This window comes from Equus quagga, chromosome 3, assembly GCF_021613505.1.
Source record: "Equus quagga isolate Etosha38 chromosome 3, UCLA_HA_Equagga_1.0, whole genome shotgun sequence".
In the NCBI taxonomy this organism is placed as follows: domain Eukaryota; kingdom Metazoa; phylum Chordata; class Mammalia; order Perissodactyla; family Equidae; genus Equus; species Equus quagga.
Window position 1 is genome coordinate 112,587,190 of NC_060269.1, and position 25,785 is coordinate 112,612,974.

At 39.3% G+C, this 25,785-nt stretch overlaps 1 protein-coding gene across 6 annotated transcripts in view; it reads right to left on the reverse strand.

Annotated features, from left to right (window-relative positions):
• The window catches only part of CRACD (capping protein inhibiting regulator of actin dynamics), a 274,637-nt gene that overhangs the window by 112,147 nt on the left and 136,705 nt on the right, over positions 1-25,785 (reverse strand). The window contains exon 1 of one of the 6 annotated variants that reach the window (XM_046656404.1): positions 11,632-11,751. The exons of the other annotated variants lie outside the window; for them this stretch is intronic. The gene's annotated coding sequence lies outside the window, so the exon portion shown is untranslated. Of the gene's footprint in view, positions 1-11,631; positions 11,752-25,785 lie in introns of those variants that run through there. 6 annotated transcript variants of the gene reach the window in all.

Here is a 25,785-nt window from a genome sequence, read left to right on the forward strand (position 1 = left end):
GTAACAGGGAAGTATTCAGTGACACTGGAATACATCCAAGGGGTACCTTAATAAATAGATGCATAAGAGATTCAGTTCTCCTTTTTTAAGTGAAATACAATCAAATCCTTAACTTAATAGCTCTTTACTACTATATTGAGAATCACCTATAATTTAGAAAACTACAGAAGTTCTTTCAAAAATGTTATGCAAGTGTAATACACACACAGAAAGTGCACATATCTTAATTGTACAGCTTAACAAATTTCTGCAAACTGATACAACCACGTAACCAGCACCCAGGTCAAGAATCAAACAGTACCAGCACCCAGAAGTCCCTCCAATGCTCCCTCCCCTGCCTTCTAACAGCACAGATGGATTTTTCCTGTACTTTTCAGTGGAATCGTGGGCCATGCACTCTTCTGTGTCTGGCTTTGTGTCTGGTTGTGGATTGTTCATCATCATTGCTGTTTTGTATTCCTCATGTGAATCCACATATTTATCTCAACACATGTTGATAGGCATCTTGGCAGTTTCTAGTTTGGGGCTATTATCAGTATTGTTCCTATAACATTCTAGAAGATGTCTTTTGCTGAATGTACGTGTGCATTTCTGTTGGGTATTCACTTAGGAGTGGAGCCACAGGATCCTAATACGTTCATACGTTCAGCTTTAGAAGATGGGCAGTGGGAGTTTTAATATCACAGAACAGGCAGAATGTAAAATTTTTACATTTGCATAGTACTCATTTAACTAATAATCTGATTAGTTAATCTCTGTTGAGCACCAACTATTGGCCAGGCTCTGTGCTACGTGTTGATTATGCCTTGTTAGACAACATCCACTGGTCTTTGTCCTTATAGCACTAAGGAAAACATCCATGTTCTAAGATCAAATAAAAAGCCAGGATATAAAACTGTGTGTGTATATATATTCAAAGCTATGTTAAAATATCATGAGATACGGGAAAACAACCTTGAAGGAAAATAAATCAGAAGTGTAAGAATGATTGTCTTTAGGGGCTGGCCCAATGGCTTAGTGGTTAAGTTGCACCCTCTGCTTCAGCAGCCCTGGGTTCACTGGTTCAGATCCTGGGGACAGACCTACACACCATTCATCAAGCCATGCTGTGGCAGTGTCCCATATACAAAATAGAGGAAGACTGGCATGGATGTTAGCTCAGGGACAATCTTCCTCAAGCAAAAAGAGGAAGATTGGCAATGGATGTTAGCTCAGGACCAATCTTCCTCACCAAAAACAAAAAAACAAAAAGAGAGAGAGAGTGATTGTCTTTAAGTGGAGGATCTGTCAGCAGTTTTTTTCTTTTTTTCTACTCTTCTATATTTTCTAGAACTACCAACCATATTAAATTTCACATATATTTTGATCTGAATCCACAGAGTACCTAACCGAAGATAGCTATGATGTTCAGGAGCTATGATATTCCGCAACCTGTAAGGAATTTAGTGAATGTTTGTTGAATGACTGATACAGAATTCTGTCACACAACTAGCACATACTATGTTCTCATATTTTATTGCAAAGTCTTAGGCTCACAGAAAATCAAAATTGGAAAAGATGTTAGGACTTATTGGGTCCACATGCTTTCAAATACTTTTAGCTCTGGAAACTTTTATTTGAAATTTTATATGGAGACAATATATAAAAGTGAGCGATTGGAGCATTTGGAAGAGGCCTGGGGAGACAGAGGCCTACCTGCCCAGCCCTCTAAGGTAGACAGGTCCTAAATGTCAAAAATCTTTAAAAGACACTGTTTGAAAATCATTGATCCAATTCAATCCATCCATTTTATAGAAAAAGAAGCTGAAGCCAGGCCATAAAGCAAGTTACCTGCAGAATCAGATCTTCTGATTTAGAGTCTAATCTTTTCCAACACGCCACTGCTTTTCAAGTGGATTCTACGCTCCCAATTACAGGAACAATGCCTTCTGCCTCTGTCTCTCACCCAGGCCGGCACAGACAGATGGCAGTGCTCAGAACATCTTTTTTAATGGAACAATTGAAATATACCTGCTATTCAACCAGAAAAGGCCAGATTATCACCCAAGGTTAATTATATACAGAAAAAGCTAAGCATGCTTTTTATAAAAGGAGCCAAGGATCATTTCAGTCTCCATGCCTAACCTCCTCAGGGGCACCAAGGACGTGTCCCAATATATACTGATAAGAGGAAGATTAAGAAGTTAAACAATAAAGCTGCTGGGGTATGTAATGGACTTAAAACCAAAGGCAGGAAGAAGATCTATATTGAAGAAACTTCTTCCTGCTCAGACCAATTAACGTGGTGAACAGACGGGAAGGGAGTAGACCCTTTTCAAGCTGTAAAGGGGCGATAAAAGACACAAAGAAATAACAAGCAGCAAACCCACAGTGCAGAGGCAAACATGAAGGCATGTTTTTCTTTTCTCCAAAAGATATTTTTATTTTTAGGCAGTACTATTTGCTCTGAGTTTTACCCTATTAGTTGTTTTTCCACCATAATAAAAGAACTGGGTACTGGAAAGATAGAATAAGACATGCAGAAAGAAATTGCAGAGACATCAGTGGGAGCAACAGACATGAAAATGAGCTCCTGAATTCTGCTATGTGCCTAACCTCTAGCTGCAGTTATAAAAAGGCAGGCCCCCCCCTTTATTCTCTTTATTCATAAGCATACAGTACTTTTAGAATTGATGCTTATGATGATCATGAGGTGGCATTTGTATCAGCAAAGATGCATTGGGGTGGTATGTGTTCAATGGAGTTTTATTGTGGATTTTTTGCTGTGTTTGAGTTACTTCTCCATTGGTAATCCATTCACGGCAGCGCATAGGCCTCTTCCGTCCATTCAATTGTCTCTTAAGTCTAGTTTCTTCCATTACAATTCATTTTGCTCATAACCACAAGTATCCTCTTCCTGCATCACCACTGTCATAATATCATTGCAATTTCTGTCATTTGTAGAGCTTTTTTAAAGACTTTCAAAACATTTTTCAAGTCCACTTCTCATTTTACACTCATGACATCTTTGTGATATGCACTTACCATTTGACAGATAAGGAAACTTAGGCTCCAGGACTCCAAGTGCAGACTCCAAGACTCCATGGTTAGTAAGCAGCAGGGTTGACACAGGACATTTGAATTTCTGGGTTTTAGTCCATCATTCTTCTATTGCAACTTACTCTCTACTAAACCCCATAAAATATCATTGGATGTTCCCTGTTGTCCTCTTGATAAACTCCACAGCCTCAGTGGCTTTCCAGTTCCTCCCCATCTGGTGCTTTCCGATCTAACCTTCTCTCCTACCTCTCTCCAACACACACTGCTATTGCTCATAACAATACCCTCACCTGGAATCAAATTCTACAGAGCTCCGCACAAGTGTCTAGCAGATATAATCTTCCACCGAAAACAATTCATGTGTGAAGTGCACATTTTAACATCTCATTATATTCAATAGAACTTGTAGTAAACCATAGCTATTAAAATTGTTATACCACATTAATTAAATTATGTTATATTTTATTATTTAATGTGTTAAAGTCCTGTTTCTGTTAAAGACCAAATCCTTTGGTGGCAAAGAATGTTATCATATACTTTTATTTGTGCATATGTACCAGTGTCTAGCACAGAGTAGGTACTCTGTAACAGAAGTCGATTTTTGCTTTCGTTTCAATACAGTGCCTAGCATCATATGAGGATACAGTCACTGACATGACTGGGGTAACGAGGATAAGGCAGAATTTCAGTCTTAGAGGAACTGGGGTACCAGGAAGGGCTCTAAGGTAGGGATCCAAGACTTGAACCTGGGTTCACAGTGAAAGCAAAATAAGCAGCAAAGCTGACTGGATGCTCCTTACGTATCTCCCGCTTAAGAAAAAAGACCAGCTTCAATGCTGGGCCAGATCTGAACCACAGGTGGAGAAGTACTTCCTAAGAGAGCGAGAGAGTAAGAGGGAGAGAGAAAAGAGAAAGAGAGAAGGTGACTAGGTAGATCATTGGTGGGCTGTGTCCTAGAAAATAGTTTCCTTCTGTAAGACACTTTGTATGTATGATACATGACACACTTGTTGTTGATCATGGGAAACAACATTCATTTCAAAACTCCACGTAATTCTCTAAAACAAGGTTGAGCCCACACTCGTTTTTGAAAATAAAGTTTTATTGGAACACAGCCACATCCATTAGTTTAAGCACTGCCTATGGCTACTTTTGCACGACAAGGATGGAGCTGAGTAGTTGCAACAGAGTTTAAAATAGGTACCATCTGGCCCTGTACAGAAGTTTGCCAATCTCTGCTTTAAAATCTGGTTCTACCTTTTACAAGGAGATCACAAAGCAGTTTTTGGCGAGGGAGACCCAGGAGCTGTCAGCAGATTCAGAAAGTTTCCTTCTGTTACTGACAATCCATTGCTCCGGCCTATGACCCCATCACTTGACCATTCTGTCTAGCTGTATCTATTTGCGAAGTGGGTATTCTACCCATTCTAGTGTCTTGGGTCTGAAGTTTTCTAGCACTTGTGCACTGTGTCTACCTATGATTATTCCCTAATGCTCACGTTCTTATGAAATGTTAGGGCAGAAAAAGAATGAGTTGTTTATACAATCAATGCTCAGGAAAAGTAGTTACAGCAACAACTTGAATATCTGACCATAAGGAAGTAGCAGATTTTTTGAGTCACCCAAAGTATATCCCTTACATTATGTTTACCACTCTTAGTGGAATCTTTTCTTAAATGGATTTCATAAATTTTCTCTTAGCAACAGGGTATATAAAACATAATCTGACCATTTTTTGCTGACTCAGAATCATCATTAATGAAATTTGTTACATTATAGCCCTCTGCGGCCACTAAGGAACAGAGGTTAATTGAGCCAACAACAAAGAGCTGAGAAAACTGATTTCATAGTTCTGATATCTGCTTTTCTCCTTCCCTCATTCTCAGCAGCCGCCCTGCAGTGGAATGCGAGGATTAGAAGGCAATCTACATCAACCACCAATCTCACGCCGAAATTCCTAGATCACAAAAATGTGCCCATCTACTGGGATGGTCTGTGTCTTAGTCTATTCAGGCTGCTGTAACAAAATACCACAGACCGCATGGCTTATAAACGACAGAAATTTATTTCTCATAGTTCTGGAGGCTGGAAATCCGAGACTAGGGTGCCAGCATGGTCAGGTGGGGGCATTCTTCTGGGCTGCAGACTTCTCGTTGCATCCTCACTGGCGGAAGGGGCAAGGGATCTCTCTGGAGTCTCTTTTCTAAAGGCACTAATCCCATTCATGAAGGCTCTGCTCTCGTGACCTATCACCTCCCAAAGGCCCCCACCTCCTAATACCATCACAGTGGACATCAGGATTTCAACATACGAATTTGTGGGGGGCATAAGCACTCAAACCTTAGCAGGGTGGTCTAGTTTAGTTCACCAAATCATCAAATACTTACAATATGTCTCCTCTGGGTCAGTCAGAGTCTTAAATTCAAAGATGAGCAAGACATGATTTGTGTCCTTATGAAATATAAGATTCCAAGCTTGGAAGAAAGCCCAACGTTCTCATATAAGACTGTATGTAGATAAGAACGCCCCACTTCTTATAGCTTCAGATTTTGCTCATTCAATGCTATCTGATAAAGCCCAATCTTTTGCTTGAGGGCTTCACTCACACACTTACCATATTTTCTGATGATATCGAACAATGTCTAAATGGATAAGGAGACCGTTCATGAGCAGTCAGAACACTTGCTTTCCATGGTTAGAATTTTGCCATACAGCGAGAGCTTTAAGATGGGGTTTCCAAGACTGAGTTCTATCTAAAAATACAGTAGTATCTAAGAGAATCCTTTTATAACAAGCAACGTTCTGTTCTTGAATTACTTCCTAAAGGTCCAAGGGGACATTAGGTAGACTCTGACATGATGCTCCTGCTCCACTACCCTGTTGTTCCTGCCTCAGTTGCACAATGATGAACTAAAAGAGAGTCCTGACTATTTCTACCTAATAAAGCATGGCAAGTCCAGCTGTAAGATTTTTCTTTTATAAAAAGAATTTAATCATCCCAAGAGTCAAAAGTAAATATATTTCCCTGGGGAAAGAGAAAGATTGAAGGGAGAAGAGAGAAATCAAAAGAGAGGTAAGAAGAAAAGGGTCCAGGGAGGCAGAGAGAAATGGAGGTAAGAGAAAAGAAGAAGATAAGATCAAGAAGAGAAAGACATCGAAGAGGAATATTCAATCAAGATGTCTTTATTCAAGAAATTACAATGTTGAGGGTCCAGCCCCATGGCCGAGTGGTTAAGTTTGCACACTCCGCTTTGATGGCCCAGGGTTTCGCTGGTTCACATCCTGGGCGTGGACATGGCACTGCTCATCAGGCCACGCTGAGGCGGCGTCCCACATGCCACAACTGGAAGGACTCACAACTAAAATATACAACTATGAACTGGGGGGATTTGGGGACAAAAAGCAGAAAAAAAAAGAAGATTGGCAACAGTTGTTAGCTCAGGTGCCAATCTTTAAAAAACAAAAAAAAAAGAAATTACAACGTTGAGAGAAGATCACAAATGAAGAGCTGTTTACCTAATTTCCTTGCAAGAATAAGAGAGTGAAGAGCCTAAGGTTTAGACTGAAGGACATGGCTGAAGGCGTGTATCCTTCGACACCCAATCCTCTCTAGATCTGATACCAGCTGGTCATACCTGGCACCCAGCTCCAGGGCAAAGGAAGCAGATATGTCGCCTGCTGCCAGGTGGTGCTGGAAAAGCTGGATTTAAGCCAAAAGCAAATATGTGGTAAAACAGTACCAGCCACAGAGGAAAAAAACATGTTTGAACCAGGATTAAGTAAGTGAAAGATTTAGCCAATACAATAGAAAGGAATTAGATGAATAAAAGACTGGAATAGAATAGGTTAAATCATTACTATTTACAGATGATATGATGAAAAAACTAACAAAGTCAACTGAAAAACTACTAAAACAGATTTAGTAAGTCTGATGGATGACTCAGTAGCTTTCATAAACAACAAACAGGAGATATAACGGATGAAAAGTCCTCGGTTATAACAGCCAAGACAACAAAATACCTCAGAATAAACTTGATAGGAATGTGAAGGAAATATATGAAGAAAACTTCGAGACACTTCTAAGGAACAGACAAATAACCAAATAGAAAGGCATATCGTGGTCTTGGATAGGAAAACCTGACATCATGAAGACAACATTCTCCTTAACCTAGAGGTCAAATGCAATTCCAGTAAAAAAGAATACTGAGGAAAGCTCTGAAAAAGAAGAGTAATTAGTGTAAACAAGCCCTACCAGATATTAAGATGTTTTATAGACCCTCAATAATTAAAATGGTATGAGACTATTGCATGATTACACAGATGGATCAATGCAACAGAATAGAAAGCCCAGAAAATAGACCCAAATACATCTGGGAATTTAATATATGATAAAAATGGCATCTTAAATCAGTGGGAAAGATGAACCATTCAATAAATGTTGTTGGGATAGCTGGATAGCCAACTGGAAAAAGATAAATTTGCAACTATACTCACACTGTACACCAGGATAAACTCCAAGTGGTGCAAAGATTAAAATGTAAAAAATCAAACCATAAAAGTACTAGAAGCCACACAAAAAAATGAGACAACCTGATATTATTTGCTCCCTGCTGGAAGAATACACCACCTATGAAGTAGTCTTGAAAAGAAAAATCTAATCTAAATCTGATAGCGCCTTGATCCAACGGCCAATTCACAGAAAATACAGAGGACAGAGGAACATATAAACTACAATTTACAATCAGCAAACTCTCGGCTGTGGGAGACTACAGGACACTCATGGTGCAACACTCCAGTGAAAAAAGCAAGAACAGTGTGTCTGGCATACATGTTTGTTATAAGGGGGAAAAGAATATAGAATAATTTATTCTTGTATATACATAAAAAATTCCCTAGGGAGTCACATGCAACCAAAAACTGGTATCTTGGGGAGGGGGAAGTAGCATGAGGAACGGGGTGGAAAGTAGAGTTCACTTTATACCTTTTAAACTTTTGAATTTTTGACATATGGAAATTCATTACTTATTTATTAAAATTAAATTAAAGAAAAATTAAAGAACCAACGAACTTAAAAATAAGCAGCAGCTCTTAACTTGCAATGACTATGATGAAAGCTCCTCCGTAGAAGTTCCTGAAGACGGTAACAGCAGGCAAGAGACAAGGAGCACTTGAACTAAGGTGACGCGTCTTGCTTTTTTCTCTGGAGTATTGCAATGGTTTCCATGTTCATTTTCCTCTCTGCAGTCTTGCACCCACTGATCCATACTCCATGTGGCTGTCAGGATGATCTTCCTAAACCACAGACCTAATCATGTTTAAAAACTTTTAGGAGGTTCCTTAAAAATTAAAAGTAGAACTACCACATGATCTAGCAATTCCATTTCTGGGTGTTTACCTGAAGAAAACTAAAACACTAACTCAAAACGATATATGCACCCAATGAGAACAGATCTTCAAAGTTCTCATCACAAGAAAAAAATTTTTGTAACTATGTATGGCAACAGATGTTAACTAGACTTCTTGTGGTGATCATTTCACAACATATATACACATACTGAATCATTATGTTGTACACTGAAAACTAACATAATAAGTCAATTATACCTCAATAAAAGAAAAAACCTTTCAGTGTCTCTCTCTTACAGGATCAAGTTCAACTCCCCAACATGACACAACATTGAACATCTTTCATAAGCTAGCCTTAACCTACCCCCTGTCCAGGGGTGTGCCCTGTCACTCTTCACTATAAATCCTGAGTCCCACGCATGTTGGATGACTGGCTGGATTCTGAATATATCAAGCACTTTCTTCTTTGTCCATGGTTATCTCTCTGCCTGGAACTTCTTTTCACTTCTCCATCTAGTTAGCTTTTACTTTCTGCCCATCCTTCAAGACCCAGCTAAAAAGCTACATCCTTTAGGAAGCCTGCCCTCGCTTCCTCCTCACAGAACTAATTTCCCCTTTCCATTTGGCTCACAGAGTCCTTCATTCAAACCTATAATATAGCGCATGTCACAGCATGCCATAACTATTATTTGTTCTAGTCAGTGTTTAATAAATGAATAATCATGCCTTATGGCCAACCCAACTCCTTCTCCAAAGGTCCTAAGTTCAAAGAACAGGATTCCACAAAGAATATCAAAAGCCAGGCTTGTAAAAAAATTACTAGTCCACTGAAATGAATTATTGGCTTGTCTTCATTCCAGATGGTCCTGGAAATCAACATCCTGTATTATTCACATTGTACATCAAGAGCTGCAGCGAGGCGTGTGGTCCTTTCGCCAACAGGCTCCAGCAAGCTATCCAACTCCTTCAAACAAGACCAAGTTTCCTTTAGGCATCTACCAACTAAACTCCTCCCATTCACTTCTTCGGGAGCAGAGTGAAGCTCGAAGGGCTTATTTATGGAGAGCCATGAGTTGGTCGTAAGAGCAGAAACTAGAAATCACAAGTCCTCCTGATTAGCTCCCTGTGCTAATCTAGCAAGCAAACAAAGCCTAGGATCTTATTACCTTTTCTTGCATGTTTAGGATATTTGAGCTTATGGGAAAAGTAAGAATTTGGCTGTAGAATACACCTGAGCGGTGATAAAGATACAGGTGTGGCTGCTGATCAAAGTGCTGGAGTGGAGGAGGCCCTCCAGACCAGCGCCTGCCTTCTGTACCCACACTATACCGTGGGTTTCTGAGCGTAACCTACTGGAAGCCTCAATGCACTAAATAATCATTACATTTTCATAGATTATGTTGAATCTCTTACCTAACACCTTCTAAGACTTCACCAAACACATACAATTGAGCACTGACCTAAATAACTCCTATCTACCTGCTGCTTCTTTATGCAGAAGTAACCCTGGAATCACAGGACTTTAAGCTGGAAGGTACCTGAGAGATGGCCTACTGATCCAAAGCCCGCCCTGTCCACTGCGTAAACAGAAAGGCGAATTTACATGTCCAAGGTCATGTCAGTCAACTGCAGAACCTTGACTGGTCAGTTTTCCTAATATTCAGTTCACTGCTATTTCCCTCACATCAAGCAATCTCCATTCCTTCCATTTTATTCACTTAATCTTAGATACTGTTTTCAAATTTCTGTTTCATAACAAACTGTGGTCTAGCCCACCAGAATCCTCAAGTGAAGAAATCTCCTGATATCAGGAGCATCTTCTTGATTTATCTTCAAACTCCTTCTTGCAACAGGGAGTAGTAGTGGGCGGAGGGGAAGAAGTCGGCTCGGGGGAGACTTGTGTTATTCATCTCCAATTAGATGAATTCATCTTCAATTCATCTACCAGTTACAAAGTTCTGAGGTGGCCTGCCCTGATTTATTGTTTCATAGCATCAGATTCTGTAAGCTGTATTCAGGGCAGTGAAAGTCAAAAGGCAGACCAGGTTCCACCACCATTACTTGGCCAAATATCAGGAAAGACGGCAGATTTAACTGCTCTGTGTTATAGCTCAAAATAAATGAAAGGAACAGTATCACCATAAAATAAATAATTCTTGTGAGAGTCTTCCTGCAGTCATCCAAAAGCTCCAATTATTTGCAGCCATAATTTATAGGAAGAAAATTCCTGCATGTTCAAGGAGACATCTGTTATGGGTTAAATTTTGTCTCCCCCAAAAAGATACGTGGAGTTCTAACCCCTAGGACCTCAGAATGTGACCTTATTTGGAGATAAGGTCTTTACAAAAGTAATCAAGTTAAAACGAGGTCTTAGGGTGTGCCCTAATCCAATATGACTGACGTCCCTATAAAAAGTGGAAATTTGCACAGACACATACAGAGGGAAGACAATGTGAAGACAGGGAGAACATCACGTCCAAGCCAAGGAACACGTGAGGCTACCGAAAGTTGGGAGAGAGGAATGAAACAGCTTCTCCCTCACAGCACTCAGAAAGAATCAACCCTGCCAGCACCTTGATTTTGGACTTCTAGCTCCCAGAACGGTGAGACAATGAATTTCTGTTGTTTAAGCCACCCATTCTGTGGAACTCTGTTATGTCAGCCCTAGCAAACTAATACAACACCTGATGACCAGTGGGTCTCCAGGACCCCCAGCCAATGCTGCCAGGAATCAAGTTCAGGTTAACAGAGGCACCACCTCTGAATGTTAACAGAAGACACATAGCTTACTGCAGAAATAAATCCAAAAGATTTTCCTCTTCAGAATAATCTACATATTTATGCAAAAGCTAATTTTAAATGATGCCTCTCTCTAACTACCACACAGCCACTTTTGCCAAACCAGGGTACAAAAAGTGGTCACTCACACACACACACACACACACACACACACACACAGAGTATATCTCTATATTTGGCCTTGAATAGATCAGAAGTTCCCACAGTTGCTGGGACTATGATTTCAACCATTCCTGTCAGTTTAGCAGATGAAACTGGAACAGCTGCATCTTCAGTACTCATCATTGTCTTAAAAAGATGCTCAGAGCAAATTACAATTAAATTACAGAGCTGTCAAAAAGGGTTATAATTATAGCATTTATTCACCACAATTACAAGGCCAGACATACACAAAAGGAACTAAAAGCTGAAGAAAAAAACAAAAAAACCCCACTCCACATTACTTACCTCAGCAGAAAATTTGGTTGAGGGGAGAAGAGAAAATGAGTTACTTATCACGCAAAGAGTCCACTTATTGCAACGTTTTGGGTTTCCAGAGCGTCTTCCATTCCAGAAGTCAGAGGCACTTTAAGACATCATCTGGTGGCAACTCATCTCTCTTTTGACAGTTGGAAAAAGGAGGACCAGCAAGGTTGCCATGACTCACTCACAGTTACAGACAAGCAAGGGAGGAGCTGGGACCTGAACCAAGAGCAAGGGCAACTCCCGCCAGTGGGCTGAACAAGGAAAGCAAAATCAGGACAGCCAGATCTGGCCCCTTGTTTTGCTCTCATCTAGAAGAGGATATTAATTTATCCAGCAATTATTTACCATGCAGCTCTTGGAGAAGCTTGAAAATTGCCCTTCACTTCTCCTGCCAAAACGACACAAGGTACAAGAGAGGAAGAAAATCCTCAACTGCCATTTATGCTAGTCAATTCTGCTGCTAATCAATAATGCATTCAGAACCACCGGAAGGGATGGTACAATTCACTTAGTCACCTTCAACCTCAGTGTCCGAAAGATAAATTGAGGATTGTAATGCTTATGCAGTGAGCAAACTCCTTGGGAAAAAAAAAGTGCTAACCAGAGCACCACGAATGGTTTCTATCGAGCAATCAATGAGTATCTATTGCGCTCTCTCTTTGCATCGTAAGAGATGCTAGAGACTGTCAGAGACACAGAGATGTCACATTTAGACTTGTTTCTCAAGAGCTCATAGTCTAGCTGAAGAGAGGAGATACATAGAAAGGTAAAGTAAAACATTCAGTACACAGAGTATTTTAAACTCCTAATTCAGTCATATAAACAAGTTCAGAGCAAGGAGAAAATTAACGGATTCTTATCAATCAGTTTTTCACACTTTCTTCCCTGAGTATGATCACATAAGGGTGGCTTTCTTAGTGCCCTCGGGTTTATCTGAGTATTCTAAAAATTTATTCAATTGGTCATTCAGTTAAACCTTCCTTTCCACTGGGTGGTACTTCCTTTATATATAAAGCCCCAACCCCATCCCCAAATTTAAAACCTTGCTTGCTGGCAGTGGAATGAACCACTGTGGAAGAAAGAAAACATTCCTAACAGTGCTACCTACAGTAGACTCTATGACTTTATAGGAGTTGCTCTCTGAATTAAGACTAAGGATAGCAAATACATGACATTGTCCTCCTATCCTGTGCCCAGGGAAGGTATCACTTATTGATCATCTAATTACTTTCCTACTCAGTGCAAATATAGCCCTCAATCTTTCTTAACACAGTAGCACTGGCAGCCACTGGTAAATGATCAAAATCGACTTATGATATGGAAGCCATTTCTATTTAAAGTCAGATTTTGTGTCTCCCTTCTTAATAAGCTAATTATGTCATACAACATTTAGTCTTCTGGGTTCAAAATGTGATGAGTAGAATATGATCTCAAAGAGAATATGATCTCACAGACTGACAGCTACGCCCCAGGATCCAGTCTCCCTTTCCTCAATGATGCTGAACTCCAAGATTTTCAGCTGGGTACCCAGCCACCTGCTAAAAAGTTTACAGCTAAGTTCTGAATAAAGGGATACAAGTAACTTCTAGGACGTGTGCCTAAAGGGAAGGCATCTGCTGTTTTTCTTCCCCTCCCTCCATCCTGGTGCACAGGACATGGACGTGGTAGCAAGTCGTCTTGGACCATATGGATGAAACACACACAATAGAGATGGCCAAGCAACATGGAGAAGGAACTTAGGTCCCAGATGTCCTTATGGAGTAAAGCCACTATATTGTCCCTGAACTGTCTACCCTGAGCAGTCAACCAGAGAGAAATAAACTTCAACTGTATCTAAGTTACAGTTATTTTGGATCCTGCTCTTCTCTATGGTCAAACTTACCTCCTAACTAGTAAAATAAGCACAGAATAATTTACACTAACCTAGAGGTCTGATTCTTTTATCAAGAACAAAACAAAATGGGAGAGTAAAAGGAAGTTTCCAAATAAAAATCAAAGAAAATATTCTTCTAGTCTGCCTTAAATATTTTTAATGGCGAGAAACCCACATTCCTATAAATTCTGGATTTATCCAGAGAAGAGGTGAGCAAGAACACATGCACACTTATTGTATATCTGTTTATAAATCTGTTCATATGGAATATCTCTAAGTTCATAGATACAACACTGATCCATGGGAATACCGTAATCTGTTTCAAAACCATAAACCCTGAATTTCTGCCATCAGAAATGGCAAACAAATCTGAGGACCTAAGCAAATAAATAAAAGAAAGTATTTTTTTCCACAATGAGTACTGGACTTTTAACTTCCAGTCCTGTCCCCAACACACACACACATGCTTGTGTGCATGCTTGCACGCTCACACACATGCATGCTCACAGACACACACATACATGCATACAAACAAAACATTTAAACAGGCTATAAAAGAATTTTGGAAAGTTCATGGGGGCCTAGTAGTCTAGTTTGGATGATTTCAGCTCTTCTAAAGTACATCCCCACAGCCCCTGTCCCACCTCAATCCATTCCTTGCCAGAACCGGAATCTGAATACCAGTCTGGATGGTCGTACAGCAGCCCAGCACGGCTCTCCTGCCACTCTCATCTCATTTCATGGTAGGAACATACGCAGGGATTTAAAAGGCCAATATGAACAGATTTTATGTCCCATAACTCTTTCTGGGTGAGCGCATTATTTATTTTTGGTGGGTGGGGGAAAGAAAGGGAATCTGACGTCCTTTTAATTTTTAATGTCAGAATCTAGTCAAAAAAAAACCCTCTTAAGAACCCAACTTCACTTGTTCTTTTCTTCTCTTACCTCAGGCCTCATCTTTCCCTGGCTTACTCTCAGGCAAAGGTAGCCAGGAATTACAAAAGACTATAAAGATCACAATGATTCATTTTTCTCTTCTTCTATCTCATTAATTTCTTTTCTCTGTTTAAACATATATCATCTTAGGATGAGACCTAAAACCCCACCCATCAGCCTAGAACAGAAAGATAAAGGGAGAGTCTAATGAATCTGTTTGCCTGCTGCTAAAGAAACTCATTCAGTGAAGCTGGGTAGATGGATTGCCAGATCCCAATAATAGACGATTCTTAATCATAAGAAAAGGAATGGTAAAAATAAGTGAGCAAAAATAACCAATAAAAAGGTCAAAGAGCTATGGCTAGAGGGCAAACCAGAGAAGCCTCGGTACTCAAGGACCCCAAATCAAGGGATGTGGACTGTCATGTGTAAACTATTAAGGAGAAAGGACATTCTAGCCTAGAGATCTTGCCACTCTGTGACAAAGGAGCGCCAGGTTGTTCCCTAGGCTAGGTGATTATGTAGGATTATGCAGGCTGCTCCCTGCATGAGGATGCCCAGCCAAGTATGCTAGAGGTGAATGAAATCCAGCTTTCCTGCCGTTCACCAAGTGCCAGGCTAGGTACTGTAGCATAGGGCTGTGTCCACCTGAAGGAAAGGCAGTCTTGTGTGAATAGGCACAAGTTTTCAAGTCATGGGCCCATGGGGCTACATCTTTCCAGAGAGGGCACTGTAGGATAGCAGAAAATGCCACCCAAGAATATGCCACCCCCAAAATATGCCACTTTAGCATAAAGATTATTTTGAGCTGAAGGCAACTGAGAGGAAGTAGATACAAGAAATGCTCTCTGCTCTCTATTTGCCTAAAAGCAGGACATAAATTTACAAAGGTGTCCCTGCCCCCTCCTCTTTCTACCAGAAAGGACAAAAGTTAACCACCAGAGACAACTTTAGACCTGCGCCAGTCTAGAGATGCACCAGAGAAATCTACACAACAAACCTTACTAACTAGCTCTTATCATCCATTAGTTTCCCCATATATTTGCCTTTTAACAATTTGCTGCCCCTAGAAACTCGAAGTCTTTTTCCTTTGTCTAGTCACTTCTCTAAAAATTTATTGTTCCTCTGCTAAGATACCATATAAGCCCAACTTCTACCCATTCCGTGGAGTTACTCATCTCTGGGTACTCCCATGTGTAAGTGTGATGCACATGTTAATAAACTTCTGTTTATTTTTCCCTTTTCCCTCATTAATCTGTCTTTGTCAGGCCAATTTACAGGGTCACAGGTGGAAAACCAAGGAGGGTAGAAGGAAGAAGAATTTTTTCCTCCTCTACAACACCTGTGTCTGGTTCTCAAAGAGTAGTTTTGTCCCAACGATTAGAAGGCTGGTAGCCCCACAACGGAGGTAAGTACTAGATGAACTCAAAAAAGAAAGAGGATGATTGGGGGTACCATCTATGTCCCCTCTCTCAGAAACAGGATACCCTGGTCAGAAGGTAAGGCTAAGGTGAGCACAGCCAGCTTCGTAGGTATGTAACCTGTGCAGTCCCAAAGGGCCCTGCATTTGTTTTAATGCTTTGCTTGCACTGTCTTAAAATTCTTAATTTTTGAACAAGAGGCCCCACGTTTTCATTTTGCACTGGACCCTACAGGTTATATAGCCATTCCTTAAGGTGAACTATAATGACCAACGCAAAGATATAGAAGAAAACAACAAAAAAGAAAGAATAGGAAGTGTCTTGCAGAAGACTGAAGAAATCAAAGGAAAATTTAAACCTAGATTAGGAATGCAGAATGACCAACAGGAAAGCACATATCTAATCAGGAGAAAATAAAGGGAAGGTGGAAACAGTATACTGAAGATCTATACAGAAGAGATGAAAGGATGACAGACTCCTTTGAAGAAGATTCCTATGAGGAAAAATTTGTAATTTTAGAAAAGTGAAGTGAAAGCTGCCCTGAAAGTACTAAAAAGAAATAAGTCACCAGAGGTAGATGGGATATTGAGAGAATTATTTCAAGTCACAGAGACTGAATCTGTCAAAGTCCTAACAAGACTATGCCAACAAATATAGGAAACAAAACAGTGGCCTACAGAACGGAAACACTCACTATGTATCCCAATACCCAAGCAAGGAGACGCCAAGGAGTGCAGTCACTATAGGACCACTGCTCTCGTTTCCCATGCAGGTAAGTGATGCTCAAGCTGCTGCAATGAAGGCTTTTACCTTATGTGGAGCAAGAAAGGCCTGACGTCCAAGTTGGATTTCGAAAAGGGAGAGGCACGAGATCTACGTGCGATTATTTGTTAGCTACTGGAGTGCTGCAAAGAGTTTCAGAAGAAGATTAATCTATGTTTTATAGACTATAATAAAGCCTTTGACTGCGTGGATCATGAAAAGCTGTGGGCTGCTCTGAAGGAAATGGGCGTCCCTCAGCACTTGACTGTCTTGATGCATAACCCGTATTATGGACAAGAAGCCACTGTCAGGACAGGATGTGGAGAGACAGAATGGTTTCCTCTAGGCAAAGGTGTCAGACAAGGGTGTATTTTATCTCCCTATCTGTTTAATCTGTATACAGAACACGTCATACCAAAAAATGGCCTAGACTCAGATGAAGACAGAGTGAAAATTAGTGGAAGAAATATCAACAATCGAACATATGCAGATGACACCATCTTACTGGCAGAAAGCAGTAAATGAAACAACTTCTGAGGAAACTGAAAGAAAAAAGTGCCAAAGCAGGACTGCATTTGAACATCAAGAAGACAAAATCATGACCATAGAAGAACTACACAACTTTCACGTAGACAATGAAGATACTGAAATGGTTATTTTGTTTTCCTTGGTTCAGTCATCAATTGAAATGGAGACCGCAGCCAAGAAATCAAGAGAAGACTGAGACTTGGGAGGACAGCAATGAAAGAATTAGGAAAGATCACCAAGTGTGAGGAAGTGTCATTAGAGACTAAGGCCAACAACATCCACACCCTTGTATTCCAATTACCATGGTCAGGTGTGAAACCTGGACATGAAGAAGGCTGACAGGAAAAAAATCAATTCATTTGAAATAGGGTGTTGGAGGAGAGCTCTACAGGTACCCTGGGCTGCCAGAAGGACGAACAAGGGGTTCCTAGAGCAAACTAAGCCTGAACTATCGCTGGAGGAAAAAATGACAAAACTGAGGCTGCCCTACCTTGGGCACATCAGGAGAAGGCAGGATTCTTCGGGAAAGACAATAATGCTCAGAAAGTAGAAGGCAGCAGGAAAAGAGGAAGACCAAACATGACATGGACGGACTCCATAAAAGAGCCTTAGGCATGAGTCTACAGGAGCTGAGTAGGGCTGTTGAGGACAGGACAGTGTGGACATCACTCATTCACGGGCTCGCCAGGAGTCAGAGCCAACTTGACAACATGAGACGACAACAAAGGTGAAGATAGCATGGTAAAGTGCTGAGGAGATAGAAACTACTCAATGCTGTAGGTTCTGGGAGCGAAGTTCCGTATGCAGTTCTGGACTTGGGGGTGTAGGAAGGAAGGGGCTTTAAGAAGCTACTGACCAGACCCACCTGGAATACATGGGCTGATAATTACAGAATACCCAGGACGTGTCATGGAAAAGGGAAGACTTCGATAACACTGCTGGGGTGAGAAGCTTGGGATGGTTCTTTGTAATCCAATCACTCCTCCTACAAGTATGAACATATTGTGAGGATTTGAGTCCCTCAGAGAATTACTCCCCAGGTACCAAATAACACAAGTACCCCAGGGGAGTGACAGTCCTTTCCACTCTTGCCAGCCCCTCAATGATTATCGGTTGGCTGCCAGCACAAGACAGCATGAGGGGAAAGACAAAGAGAAACGTCTTTACCATCTGGTTGGATCACAGACACTTCTACTCTCTTCCTTAATAATGTGAAAATTTAGGATTTGTCATATGTGTCTGCCCTCCTATCTACTTCTTTCTATCTTTCAGCATTTTATCCTTCTTTTTAAATTCTTATTACAATGTGTAATATTACCAAAGCTAATTTCCTATAGGAAACATTCAAGAAACTTTATTCAGATTTTATGTATCCCTGCACTAATTCAGCAATTAGACATGTGATTAGGGTGAAGCATACTCTCACGGTGAAAATTCAACCTTTCTGAAATTTCAAATTGACAGCATAAATAAGATTTTAAGACTTAGCCTACTATTATCTCTAGGGGATAGAATCATAGGTAATTTTTATTATTTTCTTTATATTCTTACTTCTTTTCAAAATGCTTTATAATGATCATATTTTACTTTTATGATTAGAAAAAATAAAAATTATTTCAAAAGATTTAACCTGAGTAAAAACTATTTCTATGTGCCTTAGAAACATCTTTTTCCATACAAACTGCTAATATACTAATTAGAAATCATTTTTACCTACTCATTAAAGCTAGTTCCTTAATGACTTCTATTTGGCAATACTTTGACAGCGTAGCTAAATTGTTGCATTCTTTCATCTTTGAAAGCCTTAAGAATGTCACTTAATTTTTCAAATTATGGGTTTGAAAAACACCAGGGGAAAAAAAGCAAAAATCACTCATAATCCAATTAACTGAAAAAATCATGTAAAACAAAAAGCAAAATGCCCCAACACCAGTTTTCCTACATATAAACAGACTTATCCACAAATATACCTTTTTTAATAAAAAAGGGATGATAACATTTCCACTTTTTCACATAAAAGTATATCACACACATCTGCACTGGGCAGTACATATATTTGGATCTTGTCCTTTTTTATGACTGTCTCAACCATAATTTTTTAGCCAGTTTTCTTATTATTGAGCAATATATTGTTTCTAATTTCTTGTTATTGCAAATATGGCTTCAATGAACATCTGTATGTGTATTTTTATATATAATGATATTATCTGCAAAATTTTTAAGAGTGCTCTTCTTCAATTAAAGATGATAGACATTTTTAATCTTAATAAATGCCATCAAATTAGCCTCTTAAAAGGTCGATCAATTACACTCTCATGTAGTGTATAATTGCTCACGTCCTTTATCGCACTTAACATTATCACTTTTTCCAACTGTGCTTAATCCTATTCCAGAGAAAATGTTTTCATTCACATCCCCAGAGCATCTTTTCATATATTTTTTGCCCATTTGTGAAACTTCCGTAAATGTGTTTGGATCCGCTGGCTGTGTTTCTACTGTCTTGCTCTTGTTGCTCAAAGTCCCAGTACATAGTTATATATTCTAGTTGTAGGTCCTTCTAGTTCTTGAATGTGAGCTACCACCACAGCATGGCAACTGACAGACGAGTGGTGTGGTTCTGCTCCCAGAACCGAACCAGGACCACTGAAGCAGAGCACGTCAAACTTTAACCACTAAGCCAGCAGGGCTAGCTCCACTCTTGAATACTTCTTGATGTTAGTTGAAATGAGTCCTTCACAATGCCCAGTGCCCAGTCTGCCCTTAGTCTGAGGGGACACCATCATCAAAAGACATACCAGCTTTATTAACTTAAGCTTTTAACATTTTCACACCATAACACAAAGGAATAAAAGACATCTATCCACTATTAATGACCAAAAGTCTAAAGCTTTAACAGTGCTCTGGAATGTTCAAATATCAAGAGAGATGGCTTAATGGAAAGCATCACACCACAGCACACACAGCCATGAAGTTCTTTTCTCCACGTGAATAATTTCATATGTACACACAGCAAGAAGAACCACAGCACACGTCACCACAGTGTGAGCAGCCTTAAAGAGACAGAGCCATCGACTCTCACCGGGACACTTTTAAATAATTACATAGAATACTCTCCTCATCCTTTGTAAAAATATCTGGATGTTAAAAAAATCTGAAATAAAATATACAAAAAAATGGCAAGAGTTTGGTTAGAATACTGAGTTTGAGGGATGTTTTTTCTCCTTTTCTTTAAATTCTCTAAATGGTATTTTAATTTCATCATTTAAAAGTAAATTTTAATTCTGAAATTAAGAGAGTGGTGATGGTTGCACAACTCCGTGAATATACTAAAAAACACAGAATTGTACACTTTAAAACGGTAAATTTAATGATAAGTGTATTATGTCTCAATAAAGTTGTTATTTTTATAAAAGTCAAATTTTAAGTTAAAATACTATACTGCAGGGGCAGGAAACTCTATACTTTCTGCTTGATTTTGCTGTGAACCTAAACTTGCTCTTAATAAAAGGGTATTTAAAGAAAATTAAACTGCATTCTTTGTTAATTTCTCATTAATTTTATGCTGAAAGTTCTGGAAGGTAATAGAATACATAAAAGCTACAGCATGACAAGCCTCCTTGCAACGCCTTGTTCTTGGCAATGATATCTGATGAGCAGTTAGTTGAAAGTGGCTTCCTAGAGTATCAGTGAAATGAGTGTCAGCATATTCAAAAACTTTTGGGTGACTTTTATCCTAGGGCAACTTATGGATCCTGTGTAGAGTGATCTATGCTCCCACTATGCTTATTACAATTAACAGTGTTAATTTGGGGAAGGAGATATCCATTCCTTCTCTTTCTATTCTAGCTCAGCTTCTGAGGGTCCCAGCTGATGATTAATGAGAATTTCGTTGTGTAGAACTATTTCATAGGAAAAAAAATTAAGTTATAGGTTAATTAAAAAGCTACAGAGAATAAATTAATTCCATCGATCACTAGCACAATGTAATGGCCAAGAGCACTCTGGGGACTAGCTATTCTTTTAGAACTTTCTATTTGAATGCCAAATCAGAAAGAAAGGAAGAACTTGCAAGAAATATTGCATCTAGGATGCTGAATAAGACGTCAGAGCAATCATCAAGATACAAGTGGAATTACTTTATTATAATGAATTTGGTAAAAATAGACTTCTGAATGTTTTAAAGTTTCTACTCTTTGAAAGGAAATAATAAAAATAAAATCCATTTTTATTCCCAAATCATGAATAGGAACAAAAGAATATTTCTGTGTTATGGTGGTGGGGGCTATGCAAAGAGCCACTACTCTCAACTTGGGATCCTAAAAGTCAGAAGTTTAAATTAACTTTCAGTGATGTAAATCTGATCCTGGAAGATCAAGGAAGAGAACACTTCTTTCTGGAAGGAAACTTGAGAAGTTCTTAGGGAGTGAGGGATAAATCACATCAATATCGGTTAGACTTTAAACTAAGGGCATAAAGAAATGCCAGGTTCTCTCTAACCAAGCCTATACCTCAAAGCAAAATTAACGCACTGCTACAAGCATGAAAAAGGTTTAAACAATATTTGCCACAAAATTTCAGCATTTCTCCTATTTCAGTTTGCTACCTTGATAGTGGCTTTGTGTGCCTATCTCATTCAAGCGGCTGTGTCTTCCGATCACCTTCCCACAATAGTGTAACCTAGCAGGAGCATCTGTGACTGGAGGCAACTTTCTTGAGGATTTGTCTTGCCTGCTATCATCAAGCTGTGGGGCCTGACCTGCCCAAAATGCCTCTCTGCTCTGAGGAGCTGAGAAGGAGCCCACCAAAACACAAACAAACAAAAACCCGGTAGCTGATGAAATACAAGGAATCCACTTGATGAACAAAAAACATAGGAAACTTTTGACGGAACCTAAGTGATCTATGGCTGCCCAGGTTTTACTAAATTTGAATCACCAATCATCAAAATGAAAACCAGTACCCGAGGTAATACTTTGGTCTCATTGTAAAGTGTATTATTTTTTTCTATGCCATTTATTTTCTCCTTCAACTTTAACAGCACTAATCTTCTACTCTGACTTCTTTTTTTTAAGTCAGCATGGGGAAGGGAAAAATTTTCTTTTTCTCTCTTACGGACACTAAAAGGACATGGACATGGCTCTGAGAAAAACGACACTTGTGAAGCAGCACAGAACACAGTGCCTGGTACACAGTAGGTAATTTAAAAAAGCCCAGAAGTAGAGAATAGGAGCTCTGTTTATGAAGGTTTTATGGATCTATTTCTTCACAGGTACTAACGGTTCAGCACATACTTTCTTTCCTTTTTTTTCCTTCCTATTTCCATAGTAAATACTACCCCCAACCCCATCCAAAGAACAGATAGAAATATCTTGCTGTATTACAGGAGAGTAGGAATGAGATCATGATGAGTCTGTTTCTTCCCAGATTAAAACGCTAGAGCCAACTTCTGGTGTCAAAGACATAAGATACACAAACTCTCTCAAGAGAAAGTGTCTTCTCTCTTCTTTTTGAGGTTCAAGGTCAATGGGCTGCACAACTTCTCATGTCTCAAAGGAATAATAGCTTATAATATATGGCAGCTGTAATGCCATTATATATATGGCAGTATAATTTTTTTTCTCTAATCCAAAAATGAAATCTGGTTTGTTTGGGGTTTAGGTAAGAGAAACCTGAAAAACCTTTATAGCTCATATAACAACAAACAATCATAGAACTGTGTAGATGAATCACACAGCAAAGTAAATTTGTGATGTCTAACGAGGAAAGACAAAAAATAATGGAGTCAAAGGGAGTCACTTCATCAAGAAAAATAAAAAACATTTCCTAAAAAAATAAAATTCACTCTACACAATAAGGAAATAGGGAGGTTAACAGACTTTGTAACCTCTCTAGAGATGTTGTAAAAGCATCACGGTATGAGTCACAGAACAATATTCTGGGGCCAGGCTTTCACAAACACACTGTCAAGTCATATCGGCCCAAGGGTGTGTGTTGGTGAGGTGGGGCACAGAGGAAGAGAAGCTGAGTGCAGACATAATGAAGAACTCTGCCAAAGCTCTTGTTTACCCTAATTTTGATATCTACTTTCTCAAAGGGAATAGTCTATAACGTCCAAATAAGCTATCTTCAATCTACTTTTTTTTTTTAAAGAGAGAGCAACTCTGCTCTGGATAAAATAAACAAAAACATGTAACACCCAGGAAATTAACCAGCAAGAATGAACCAAACACATATCCTTTTCATTTCTGCCAAGAAACGTGAGGTAAACCCAATTACGGGGTAGTCTCCCTGTAACTCATTTGAAGGAATTCTGCCAAAAAAAAAAAAATCAAAAACGGGAGTTTGAAATCAAAATGTTCTGATCACAAATAATGAAAATAGACGTATTTCAGGGCTCATTCAATGCAATATAATATGATAATTCTTATTTATATGCTATTTTTGAAGGATGAGGTTATGTTGTGTATTGGTTTGATATGATTCCAAATCTTATTTATGACTTAAGCGAAGTTGTTTTAATCCCCTTGTTTATGACAGAGACAAAAAACAAAGTTGTTTTGACATAAGAATGAAGTAATTTGTGTCAGGATGTCTTCATCTCATCTGTTGTGTTGATAAAAACTCAGTAGCTCAGCTGATGACAAGGCTGCTGGGCGCTTATCAGTATGAACATGTGGAGAAGCAACTAGGCAAGGGGACATTTAGCCTATGAATACCCAGAGTCGGTGAGACTTGTTCGAGAGTTTCTGCCTGGGCAACGCACTCTTTGCTGACCTAAACAAACTCTCTGAAGACCTTGGGACACTAGCTTCTCCTGTGGTCAGGGCGACTCCCTTATCAGTTGTGGAAAGCCAGCAGTGGGCCCCACAAAGATTATCTTGCCCACTGACACCAGCGCCAACCGTTCCCTAGCAACGAGCTCTAGCAACAGGAGACTTTTATTCTGCGCTGGCAGCTGGAAGCCAGCTCTCGGTTGGTTTAGCCATCTCTCCCAAGTACCTACTCAAATAAAAAGATACACCTCGATTGAATTTGGACTTTATTCCTTTCATCTCCTCTTGCCTGGAACAATAGTGTGATTAATCTATCATTGCTTTGAAGTATATTATTTCTTTATTGGCTTATTAAGAGAGATTATCCTGTATGCTATTTTGGCTTATCAACCTATCATAAATCCCATAGCAAACCTGCGTTAAATAAACTATTTGGCAAAAACAGTCTCAGTCTCTGAGCCTAATTTTGTCCCCCAAAACAAAACAGGTTAACTAAATGTTATCCCGATCAGTATTAAAATTTTTTAAAATTAAGGCATTTTGAATGGAAGTTTTTCTATAATAGATTATACATTGAATAGGATTGTAAACTGTTCGTGATGTCTCAGGACCATGATGTCTAGAGGGGAAAATGAAGGACACAGGATGGTCTGTTTCTCTCAATGATCTTTCTGCCTTAAAACATTTTTGTGCCTGTTTTTAAATAAGTATTCTGCCTCCTTTCACATTTTTACTGTCACTTCTTATTAGGTCGGTGAGTCTCATAATTCCTTCTCCTTTCTAATTTATTGTTTCTTGTGCCTGTGAGACAGGAAATTAGTCAAGTATGATAGAATCGTATGTGAAGAGAGAATCACTAAGTGCCTAGCAAAAGCCTAGACTGCTCCCCCAGGAGTTCAGAGGATGACTGGCATCTGTTTTAGCTGTCTTTGCTTTGCTTTGTTTTCCTTACAGCTGGGTGCTTCACTGTGTCCTAGACAGTTGAGATTACTGTACCACTTATTTATGGTTAAATCCAGGTATTTTTGTACACTAAAAACAACAGGGAAAAGATGGCTTCTGTCTCTTTAATTTGCAACTCAGGGTAGCCTTTGTACCATACCTGAACCATCAGCACTCAGAGCCTCACTGTGGACATTCTGTATAAGTTTAGTTTCCTCCATGGCCATGATTTTGTTAAATGTTACTGAAATAGAAAGTACAGCATGCAGTCTATGAGCACAAACCTTATGAAACTGGGAAAAAAAGTGCCCTACCCTTATGCCATCAATTTTGTCCTACACCTCCGACTTCAGGGAAAGAAAGCACATTACCTTTCATCATGTTGGTGCATATAATATGCAATAAAATGTAAAAGATGAACAAAGTGATACCTGTAATAAAACACTGAGATTATGATGGCATTTCACAGTCTATAAAAACCGCACATTCACTGAATTACAGCCTCGATCAAATTGCTGACCCCTGCCCTGAGGGAGAAGTTCAGTGTATTCCTCACACCTGAAAAGGAAAGGTAAGTGAGTTCAGGGATGCTTTCTTTCACTGTATTAATAAACTCAATGTTTACACTGCTTGAAACTGCATAACTCCCAAACTATGCCTAAGAAAAATATATCTTGCCAAATTTACAATCCTCTCACACCTCATCTCTTCTGTTTCAGAAATGCTCTCTAATATCCAAAGATTTTGTATTCTGCTATTCCAGTACAATTTCTCATAATATTGTCAGATGAGAGAACAGGTTTATAAAACAATAATAATAATGATGATGACGAAGATGATGATGATTTTTCTTTTCTTCCTGTATTATTTTCCAAGTAACTCAAAATTCTTTGTAGACATT